Source organism: Leucopleurus acutus (assembly GCF_964270905.1).
Source record: "Leucopleurus acutus genome assembly, chromosome: 13".
In the NCBI taxonomy this organism is placed as follows: Eukaryota; Metazoa; Chordata; class Mammalia; order Artiodactyla; family Delphinidae; genus Leucopleurus; species Leucopleurus acutus.
In genome coordinates, this window is record NC_139155.1 from 80,478,175 (window position 1) to 80,490,346 (window position 12,172).

The following is a 12,172-nucleotide window of genomic DNA, read 5'->3' on the forward strand; positions in this document are numbered from 1 at the left end:
CCCTCTGGAGGCCGCCCACACAAGCCGGGCTTCATCTGGGTCCGTAGCTTCGTGAGATACCTTCTGGGCGTACGTGGATTTTCATAACTTCTGTTTTCTAAACCATCATGATGAGCGATCAAGGAATATGTGAGAATGTTTGGGGACAGGAATTTGAACCAACTCCTCGTATGGGTGGCTTGTGAGGCCGCCGAGGCTGGGCTGCCCCCTCGTGGAAGAAGTGGAGAAAGGCAAGTCAGGGTGTTGCCCTTTAATGAATGGCATGGTTCTATTGCCTTTTATAACCCTCTGGGTCTGTGTAATGGGCTCCAGAAACAAGCTGGAGGGAAATTGCACAGCTTTGACAGAGAAAAGAAGCAACAGGGTCTGGAATAACCAGCTTTCAACAAAATGGAAATGGAGCTGATGCTTTTTAAAGGCTTACATTATGTCAGACACTACTCTAAGCACTTTGTACCATGTAGTTGTCACAAGAACCAACTGAGGTAGCTATTGTGTTTTTTTTTAATTTATTTATTTATATTTTTGGCTGCGTTGGGTCATCGTTGCTGCGCGTGGGCTTTCTCTAGTTGAGGCGAGCGGGGGCTACTCTTCGTTGCGGCTTCTCATTGTGGTGACTTCTCTTGTTGCGGAGCATGGGCTCTAGGCACGTGGGCTTCAGTAGTTGTGGCTCGCAGGCTCTAGAGTACAGGCTCAGTAGTTGTGGCACACGGGCTTAGCTGCTCCGCAGCATGTGGGATCTTCCCGGACCAGGGCTCGAACCTGTATCCCCTGCATTGGCAGGCGGATTCTTAACCACTGCGCCACCAGGGAAGTCCAGAAGCTACTATTTATTTTCCACTTTTGACCAACAAGGAAACCGAGGCATGGGAACGTTAAGTAACTTGCCCAAGGACCCATAAGTAGAAGTAGGATTTGAACCTGTGTAGTCTAGCTCCAGAGTCTTAGGTTCCAACATGACCATACTTGCCACTAGTCACTAGTTCAAAGAACAAAAGTACAGTCTGCTGCTTTTGAAACAGATTTATTGTCTGATTTCCATGGTGATTTTCAGGATAACTCACTCTAGGACTTAGTTCTGGCCTCAAAGTTCTCAAAAGCAGTGTAACATCTCTGTTCCTTGGAAACACAAAAAGTAGAGAAGGTAGTAAAACCTTCGTGACGGAGGAAGACAGAGTCGGGCTAAATCAGGCTTGTTCTTCAGTCTCTATTCTGCAATGCTAAAAATAGCTCTTTTGCCCCCAAAGAAGTTGTTTAACCATTAAAAGAAAAAAGTGGGTAACTATAATAATATTATATTGGCTTATATTATATAGCCAATATATTGGCTCGCTATCTGCCAAGTATTGTGCTAAGCCCTTAAAATGTACTTTCACTCAATTGCCATTAACAACCCTAAACATAAGTACGACTATTAATTCATATTTGTCTTTGAGGAAACTGAGGCACAGAGAAGTTAAGTAACTTGTTCAAGGTCACACAACTGCAAAGTGTTAGGATTTGAGCCCAGGCAGTTTGATTCTAATATCCATGTTCTTAATCACTACATTAACTCCCATAAATCATAAAATGACTCTAATCTTTTAATTCATAACTAAGAAAAAATAACAACTACTTTTTATACATAACAGAATGAAATGACTTAATTGCCTGTTGCCCATTTTCCCTAATTAGTTGCAAGCTTGACATAAATTTGTGCGGGCTGAACTTTGGGGACAGATTTGCGGTAACTACAACATATTTTCTTTCTGGGATCTTATCAGATATTTAAGAAGCTCTGAGGTCTCACCTTTATGTCTAAAATTTATTTTCTATGTACAATAATTGATATGCACAGAAGAAAAAACTACTACATTCCTATTGTTATATTCTTTTTTTTTTTTTTTTTTGCGCCATCTTTTTTTTTTCCCCCTGCAGCATCTTAGTTCCCCAGCCAGGGATTGAACCCAGACCCTCGGCAGTGAAAGCGAGGAGTCCTAACCACTGGACTGCCAGGGAATTCCCCATTCCTATTGTTTAACAATAGGAGCTACTCTGAGTGTATGATTTAGAATGCTTTTGGTTGTAAGCAACAGAAAATCCAATCAGACAGAGGACAAACTTCAAGGTTGATTTGATGCAGCAGATCATAAAGTCAGCACTATGGCTCTGATTCTCTTTGATTTTCTCAGGTCTGTTCTCTTTTGTGTATAATTCATTGTTCTCATCTGGCATCCCTCATGAGAGGAGCATCTCAAGCTAAAAAATTCCTCATCAATGTCCTGAGAGAAGGAAGGCCTCTCTACCCCAAACCATCAGACAAAAGCCCCGCTATTCCTTCTCACTGTAACATGTCATTGGACCATGTCTGAATCCAGGTTCATAGGTCTGGCTTACAAGCCCATCTCTGAAATAAATACTTTAGCAAGAGGGGTGAGATAATCCACAGGACCTGCCTCTGGAGTTGTTCAGTAAATACTAGCTCTTATATTTTATTATTTTAAAAAATGAGATTCTTTTCTACCTAGGTGAAGTATAAGTAGAATGACCAATAATGAAAAGCTGGTCCACCTAACTCATGAGTCAGCAAATATGTAGCCAAACAATAAAATACTACTTTTACTAAGGCTGCCAAAAAGTTTAATGTGATAATATTAAGCTTTGGAAAGGGTGTGATAAACAGTCATCCCAAACATAATTCCTAGAACATTTTTAGAGGTAAATTTGTGAAATTCTAGCAAAATTTTAAAGGTATGTACTCTTAGGTTCAGTGATCCTATTGTTAGGAATTATTCCCACCATTTTGCTCACAAAACTACACTAGATATGTGAATTGGTTGAGTTGTATGGGTATACAACAGCAGTGTTATTTGTGAAAGTCCAAGATGAAGAACAAAAATGTTAGAACAATTAGGCACCCATGTGCCAAAAAATGAACCTCAACCCATACCCCGTACCACACATATAAATTGACTGAAAATGGATTAGATCTAGATGTAAAACCTAAAATGATAAAACTTCTGAAGAATATATATGAGGATGTGGAGAAATTAGAGCCATTGTGCACTGTGGTAGGAGCATAAACTGGTGCAGCTGTTATGAAAACAGTATGGCAGTTCCTCAAAAAATTCAAAGTGGAATTACCACATGATCCAGCAATTCCACTTCTGGGTATATACCGAGAAGAATTGAAATCAGCATCCCAAAGAGATATTTGTACACCGATGTTCACAGTAGCATGATTTACAATAGCCAAAAGGTGGAAGCAACCCAAGTGCCCATCAACAGATAAATGGATAATCAAAACAGAGTATACACCTAACGGAATATTATTCAGCCTTAAAAAGGAAGCAAATTCTGGCACGTGCTGCAACATGGATGAACCTTGAAGACATTATGTTTAAGTGAAATAAGCCAGTCACAAAAGGACAAATACTGTGATTCCACTCATATGAGGACCCTAGAGTAGTCAGATTCATAGAGACAGACAGTAGAATAGTAGTTGCCAGGGGCTTCAGGGAAAAGGGAACAGGGAGTTATCACTTAATAGGTACAGAGTTTCAGTTTTGCCAGATGAAGAGTTTTGGAGATAGATGGTTGTGATGGTCGTAAAACAGTGCGAATGTATTTAATGCCACTTATAAATGGTTAAAATTGTAAATTTTATGTTCTGTATATGTGTTAATCATGTTTTTTATTTTCTATATTATATGATGCTTTGATATCTTGGGGCCAGTGACCGGGGAGAGACTTCCCCTCCCAAGGTTAACTAATTCCTAGGGATAGTAGATGACTTGCCTAGAATATGCGAACCAACAGCTCCAAAGCCCATACTCTGAACTACCCCCTTTCTCTGGCTTTTCCACTCCAGGAGGCAAAATTCCTCGGCCCTGACCATCCCAGGGCCAGGTAACAGACAACTGGGGACCAGCCCTATAGCCCAGAGCCCACCGAAACTATTCAAACTATCCAATCTTAGACCTGCTCAGCTGCTTACCCTGCCTCCCCTGTTCCTTCTCTCAGAAATCACAGTAAGGACTCTACACATGCTTTCCCCTCACTCTCTCTGCTTGTGACCAACCTCAGGGTTCCCTCTTGAGGCCATGTGTGGCATGGCACACCTCCCACCCCCTCCTCTTGGGAACTGAGAGTAACAAACTATCTTTCTTTTTTTTTTGGTTGTACCGGGTCCTAGCTGCGGCAGGCGGGCTCCCTAGTTGCGGCTCCTGGGCTCCTTAGTTGCGGCATGAAGCTCCTTAGTTGTGGCATACAAACTCTTAGTTGCGGCATGCATGTGAGATCTAGTTCCCTGACCAGGGATCGAACCCAGGCCCCCTGCATTGGGAGCATGGAGTCCCATCCACTGTGACACCAGGGAAGTTCCCAAACTATCTTTTTTTTTTTTTTTTTGCGGTACGCGGGTCTCTCACTGTTGTGGCCTCTCCCGTTGCGGAGCACAGGCTCCAGACGCGCAGGCCCAGCGGCCATGGCTCACGGGCCCAGCCACTCCGCGGCATGTGGGATCTTCCCGGACTGGGGCACGAACCCGCGTCCTCTGCATCGGCAGGCAGACTCTCAACCACTGCGCCACCAGGGAAGCTCCCCAAACTATCTTTTTGATGGCAATCATATCCTGATCTGTTGGCCTCACCATACACGAATAAAACGAAAATCCCAGGTACATTTTACAACGATATAGTTTAGCACAGTTTTCAAAAAATAGATAATTTTTTAAGAGTCTTGAGAAAACGATTAAGTCAGTTATGGTACGTTTATGCTGTAGTAGTTTAGCATGGTCATTAAGAGTGTAGACTTGGGAGTCGAATTTCTTGCATCTAAATCCTGGCTCTCCTGCTTACTAGCTTTGTGATGTTGGGAAGTGACTTATCCACTTGTGTCTTAGTTTTCTCATATTTAAAGTGGGGGTAATAGGGTCTTCCCTGGTGGCCCAGTGGTTGAGAATCTGCCTGCTAATGCGGGGGACACGGGTTCGAGCCCTGGTCTGGGAGGATCCCAGATGCCGCGGAGCAACTGGGCCCGTGAGCCTGCGCGTCTGGAGCCTGTGCTCCGCAACAAGAGGAGCCGTGATAGTGAGAGGCCCGCACACCGCGATGAAGAGTGGCCCCCGCTTGCCGCAACTGGAGAAAGCCCTCGCACAGAAACGAAGACCCAACACAGCCGAAAATAAATAAATAAACAAATGTGGGGTTTAAAAAAAAAAAGTATAAACCGGGGATAATAATAGAATGTACCTCCGAGGCCTTTGTGAGGATTAAATGGGTTAAAGCAAGGACAGTGCCAGCTATATAGTAAGCACTCTGCAATTGTTAACTATTATTGTGATGGAATCTGCAGCCCTTTAAAAAAGGAGGGAGCTCTGTATGTGCTGACATGGAAAGATACACTAAGGGGGGAAAAGTTCCAATTGTGTCAATATTTTAAAGGAGAGAGATATAAGCAAATACATTTTCTGCAAAAAATATTATACAATCCTAAGAAAATATGCCCCCTAAAAGTAGACAAGAGGTTATTTTCGGAGGAAAAACATAGGGATATAGGGGGAAGGTGTAAGGAGGACTTTTGTTTTTTTATTCAATACCTCCTAAACTACTTGAAATTTTTATCATGTTCATTCATACTTAAAAATACATTTAATTTTTGGAAGACTGGGGGAACGTTTTTCGTTGCTCTTTCTTGTCACCTAGCGGTTGCTGGAGGCATTGCCTGGAATGATCACTATCACTGGTGTTCTCCTTATTCACTATTTCATAAGTGATCCACCTTCTTGATTTAGTATCTTATGCCAAGCAATTCATAGCCTCCAACTTCCAGATGTTAATGAGTTTGGTAACAGTAAGAAACATGCACCCATAGTTACAGAAGTCAAAAGATGTTAAAAAAACACAACAAAAACAAAAAAGCCTCTAGTTTGGTATCCTTCACTGAATGACCATTTCAGTTTTATATTTATAATCTTGATCAGCCTGACCCATTGGTCCACCTCAAATGACCTCTTACCGATCGGCCCTTACCCAATGATCTGTCCACTATGCCTAAATTTCTACATCAGTCTGGCTGCTGGAGTTTGATTGAATATTGGTTCCATGATTTCCTTGCTGTGTGAACTTAAGTAGTCACTTCACCTCTCTGAGCTTCAGTTCCTTCAGCTGTAAAATACAGGTGATAACAATAGTAGATCCCTCAGAGGACTGTTGGGGTGTTATGAGTTGATATATCAAGCACAATGACAGGCACATAATAGGGCTTGATAAACAACTTTCACTATTAATACCTACAGGCTTCAGATTGCAACTTAGCTGTCACTTCCTCCAGGAAGCCTTCCTTGACCTTCTGGCTAGGTCGCATCCCTCTCACTAGGGCACAGTTGTCCTTCCTAGCATTTGTCACAGACAACTACTGGATGATTATTTTATTAATGTTTCTCTTGCCTACTAGATCATAAGCTCTATGAGCATGGGTCCTGGGTCTGGTTTTGCCCATCATTCTATCCCCAGCATCTACCCCAGTGCCTGGCAGATAGTAGTTGTGCCATAGGTAATTATTGATAAAGAAATGAATTAATGAAGTTAGAAAACTGAAGGCCTCCAAAAAAATTGATGTTAACTAGAATGAGTGCCATGATTAGGTTCTGATGGACTGAGCCATCTGTGTCATGAGACACAGTAGCAGACCTGGGGTCGACAGGTTATCCTGCAAGATGGTTTGCATATGGTGAATTGGAAAACAGATAAACTGTACACCTCTACCATTTATCCTAGGACCAATCCTAGTTTTTTTTTAATTGAGGTGAAATTCACATAATGTAAAATTAACCATTTTAAAGTATACAACTCAGTGGCATTTAGTACATTTTCAGTGTCATGCAACCACCATCTACACTGAGGAAAAAACATTTTCATCACCCCCAAAGGAAAATGCTGTGCTCAGTAAGCAGTCACTCCCCATTCCTTCTTCCATCCAGCCGCTGGCAACCACCAATCTGCCTTCTTTTTCTATGGATTTGCCTATTCTGAACATTTCCTACAAATGGAATCATACAACATGGGATCTTTTGTCTCTAGCTTCCTGCACTTAGCATGATGTTTTCATCATCGAACGCGGAATCTTAACCACTGGACTAACAGGGAAGTCCTGACTCCTGAAATTTATAAATCTGTGTTTTTATAATTGGCTGAATTCTAAGATTTAGCCCTACCCTCAAATTCTGTGATATTGTAAAGTGTATATTTATCATCACATGAATCAGATAGTATTAATCCCATATACAAACCCTCCTGTGAAATCCCACTGACTTGGAATAATATCCAGAATGTTCACTGTGACCAATGAAGTTCGAAAGGATCAAGTTTTTCCTCCTGCTTCCCAATAAACTCCAGCCACCATACAAATTGCCTCTATGTTTCTCTAGCATGGGAAGCTCATACCTACCCCAGGGCCTTTGCACTTGCATTTTTCCTCTGCCTGAAATGCTCCTCCCAAACTCTTCTCCCACCTGACTCTTTCTTGTCATTGAGGTCTCAGCTCAACTCTCACCTCCTTAGGGAGGCCCTCCGCGACCATCTCATTTAAAGTAGTACTCTTGTCACACATAATTCCATTTTGTTTCCTTCATAGTAGTAGGTCACTCTGAAATTATCTGGCTTTTTTGTTTGCTTGTTTATATATCTGCCTGCCACGAGGAGCCCTTCAACTTTGCAGAGGGATAAACAGTGTCTGTTCTGTTATTCCTTTATCCCCAGAACCCAAAACAAAGCCTAGCATATATTGGTTCTCCATAAACATTTGTGGACTGAATACTATAGAATGAACTCCATTTACTTCTCTGCCAGTGACTATTTCTCCATCACAATGACAGTTACATCTCAGTGGGGAGAGAACACAGGGATGCCTAGCAAGAAAAGATGGGCACATCTGCCAAAAATTGTCAGTGTTATTTACATTGGCTAGATAAATTTCAGAAAGCCTGGTGGAAATCCAAGTAGGCCAACTGAAAGCAAGCTTATAATTCTTTCCCAACAGCTCATACACATCGTGGTCTGTCTTAGCTCGGGCTGCCATAAAAAAGTATCACAGATTGGGTGGCTTAAACAACAGAAATTTATTTTTCCACAGTTCTGGGAGCTGGAAAGTCCAAGATCAAAGTTCTGGCAGGGTTTGGTTTCTGGTGAGAGCTCTCTTCCTGGCTTGCAGATGGTGACTTTATCCTCACATGGCCTTTCCTCTGAGTGGGCATGAAGAGAAGGAATGAGAGAGAGGGAGAGAGAGATCTGGTATCTTTCCCACTTCTTTGAAGGACGCTAATCATATCAGATCAGGGCCCCACCTTTATGACCTCACCTAACCTTAGTCACCTCCTAGAGGTCCTGTCTCCCGATACAGTCACATTGAGGGTTAGGGTTATGAATTTGGGGGGAATACAAATATTTGGTCCATAACAAAAGGTGATTTTCTCCCCCAGGTCTCTTCAGCAGCTCTAAACTCAACTAGCTAACTAAGTCCAGAACCTCAGACTCCAAATGGCCAATAGTTGAGAGATTGCACTGGAAGCTTCCATAGTTACTAAAGAAATGCCCCTGCCCAGGAGTCCTTGGAAAGTGATCATCTGGCAGGCATGGCTTGAGCCAGATGTATTTTTCTAGAAAGGGTTGTGAGGAAAGAGGGTCAAGATGTTATTCTCACAATCAAAGGGTTACAGTGCTGGGCAGTGTATAGTCCAGAAATGAGGCAGGGTTCCCTTTTCCAGAGCTGGGCACCTCTCTTTTCTTTTTTTTTTCTTAAAATTATATTTATTTCTTAAATAGTTAACATTCACATGGTACTAAATTCAAAAAGTGTAAAATGGAATAAAGTGAAAAGTCTGCCAGCAGCCGAGCTGCCTTCCTTAGAAGCAAACAACATTTTCAGTTTCCTATGTGTTCTTCAGGTTTTCTATACTTTTACCAGCAGATACATGTGAACCTTTTTTTTCTCTCTCCCCTTAACTGCTAGCATACGTTGATAACCTGTTCTGCACCTTTCTTTTTTTTTCCTCCTTGTTGATATACCTTGGATATTGATCGATGTCAGCATATAGTGTTTCCTCATTTTTTAAGTCTGTATAGCTTGCCATTGCATAGCTATGTTATGATTTTTTTATTATTATTTATTTATTTATGGTTTATTTTTTAATTTTTGAATTTTATTTTATTTTTTTATACAGCAGGTTCTTATTAGTCATCCATTTTATACACATCAATGTATATCTGTCAATCCCAATCGCCCAATTCATCACACACACCCCAACCCCCCACCGCTTTCCCCTCTTGGTGTCCATACATTTGTCCTCTACATCTGTGTCTCAGTTTCTGCCCTGCAAACCGGTTCATATGCACCATTTTTCTAGGTTCCACATATATACGTTAATATATGATATTTGTTTTTCTCTTTCTGACTTACTTCACTCTGTATGACAGTATCTAGATCCATCCACGTCTCAACAAATGACCCAGTTTCATTCCTTTTTATGGCTGAGTAATATTCCATTGTATATATGTACCACATCTTCTTTATCCATTCGTCTGTCGATGGGTATTTAGGTAGCTTCCATGACCTGGCTATTGTAAATACTGTTGCAGTGAATATTGGGGTGCATGTGTCTTTCTGAATTATGGTTTTCTCTGGGTATATGCCCAGAAGTGGGATTGCTGGATCATATGGTAATTCTATTTTTAGTTTTCTAAGGAACCTCCATACTGTTCTCCAGTACAGTGGCTGTATCAATTTACATTCCCACCAACAGTGCAAGAGGGTTCCCTTTTCTCCACACCCTCTCCAGCATTTGTTGTTTGTAGATTTTCTGATGATGCCCATTCTAACTGGTGTAAGGTGATACCTCATTGTAGTTTGTTTTTTTTTTTTTTGCGGTACGCGGGCCTCTCACTGCTGTGGCCTCTCCCATTGCAGAGCACAGGCTCCAGACGAGCAGGCTCAGCGGCCATGGTTCACGGGCCCAGCCGCTCCGCAGCATGTGGGATCTTCCCGGACCGGGGCACAAACCTGTGTCCCCTGCATCGGCAGGCGGACTCTCAAACCACTGTGCCACCAGGGAAGCCCTCATTGTAGTTTTGATTTGCATTTCTCTAATAATTACTGATGTTGAGCAGCTTTTCATGTGCTTCTTGGCCATCTCTATGTCTTTTTTGGAGAAATGTCTGTTTAGGTCTTCTGCGCATTTTTGGATTGGGTTATTTTTTTTTTAATATCGAGCTGCATGAGCTGTTTATATATTTTGGAGATTAATCCTTTGTCCGTTGATTCGTTTGCGAATATTTTCTCCTGTTCTGAGGGTTGTCTTTTTGTCTTGTTTATGGTTTCCTTTGCTGAGCAAAAGCTTTGTAGTTTCATTAGGTCCCATTTGTTTATTTTTGTTTTTATTTCCATTACTCTAGGAGGTGGATCAAAAAAGATCTTGCTGTGATTTATGTCAAAGAGTGTTCTTCCTATGTTTTCCTCTAAGAGTTTTCTAGTGTCTGGTCTTACATTTAGGTCTTGAATCCATTTTGAGTTTATTTGTATGTATGGTGTTAGGGAGTGTTCTAATTTCATTCTTTTACATGTAGCTGTCCAGTTTTCCCAGCACCACTTATTGAAGAGACTGTCTTTTCTCCATTATATATCTTTGCCTCCTTTGTCATAGATTAGTTGATCATAGGTGCATGGGTTTATCTCTGGGCTTTCTATCTTGTTCCATTGATCTATGTTTCTGTTTTTGTGCCAGTACCATATTGTGTTACTATAGCTTTGTAGTATATTCTGAAGTCAGGGAGTCTGATTCCCCCAGCTCCATTTTTTTCCCTCAAAACTCCTTTGGCTATTTGGGGTCTTGTGGTCTCCATACAAATTTTAAGATTTTTTGTTCTAGTTCTGTAAAAAATGCCACTGGTAATTTGATAGGGATTGCATTGAATCTGTAGATTGCTTTGGGTAGTATAGTCATTTTCACAATATTGATTCTTCCAATCCAAGAACATGGTATATCTCTCCATCTGTTGGTATCATCTTTCATTTCTTTCATCAGTGTCTTATAGTTTTCTGCATACAGGTCTTTTGTCTCCCTAGGTAGGTTTATTCCTAAGTATTTTATTATTTTTGTTGCAATGGTAAATGGGAATGTTTCCTTAATTTCTCTTTCAGATTTTTCATCATTAGTATATAGGAATGCAAGGGATTTCTGTGCATTAATTTTGTATCCTGCAACGTTACCAAATCCATTGATTAGCTCTAGTAGTTTTCTGGTGGCATCTTTAGGATTCTCTATGTATAGTATCATGTCATCTGCAAACAGTGACAGTTTGACTGCTGATGGGTGGGGCTGGGTTCCCTCCCTGTTGGTTGTTTGGCCTGAGGCAACCCAACACTGGAAGCCTACCTGGGCTCTTTGGTGGGGCTAATGGCAGACTCTGGGAAGGCTCATGCCAAGGAGCACCCCCCAGAACCTCCACCACCTGTGTCCTTGTCCTCAGGGTGAGACACAGCCACCCCCCGCCTCTGCAGAAGACCCTCCATCCCTAGCAGGTAGGTCTGGTTCAGTCTCCCCTGGGGTCACTGCTCCTTCCCCTGGGTCCTGAGGCGCACACTACTTTGTATGTGCCCTCCAAGAGTGGAGTCTCTGTTTCCCCCAGTCCTGTCCAAGTCCTGCAATCAAATCCCACTAACCTTCAAAGTCTGATTCTCTAGGAATTCCTCTTCCCATTGCCGGACACCCAGGTTGGGAAGCCTGACGTGGGGCTCAGAACCTTCACTCCAGTGGGTCGGCTTCTGTGGTGTAACTGTTCTCCAGTTTGTGAGTCACCCACCCAGCGGTTATGGGATTTGATTTTGCTGTGATTGTGCCCCTCCTACTGTCTCATTGTGGCTTCTCCTTTGTCTTTGGATGTGGGGTATCTTTTTTGGTGAGTTCCAGTGTCTTCCTGTTGATGATTGTCCAGCAGCTAGTTGTGATTCTGGTGTTCTCGCAGGAGGAGTGAGCGCACGTCCTTCTACTCTGCCATCTTGGTTCAGGGCTATCTAGCCATCTATCTGTCTATCTATCTATTTATTTATTTATTTATGGCTGTGTTGGATCTTCGTTGCTGCGTGTGGGCTTTCTCTAGTTGCGGCGAGCAGGGACTGCTCTTCATTGCAGTGCGCAGGC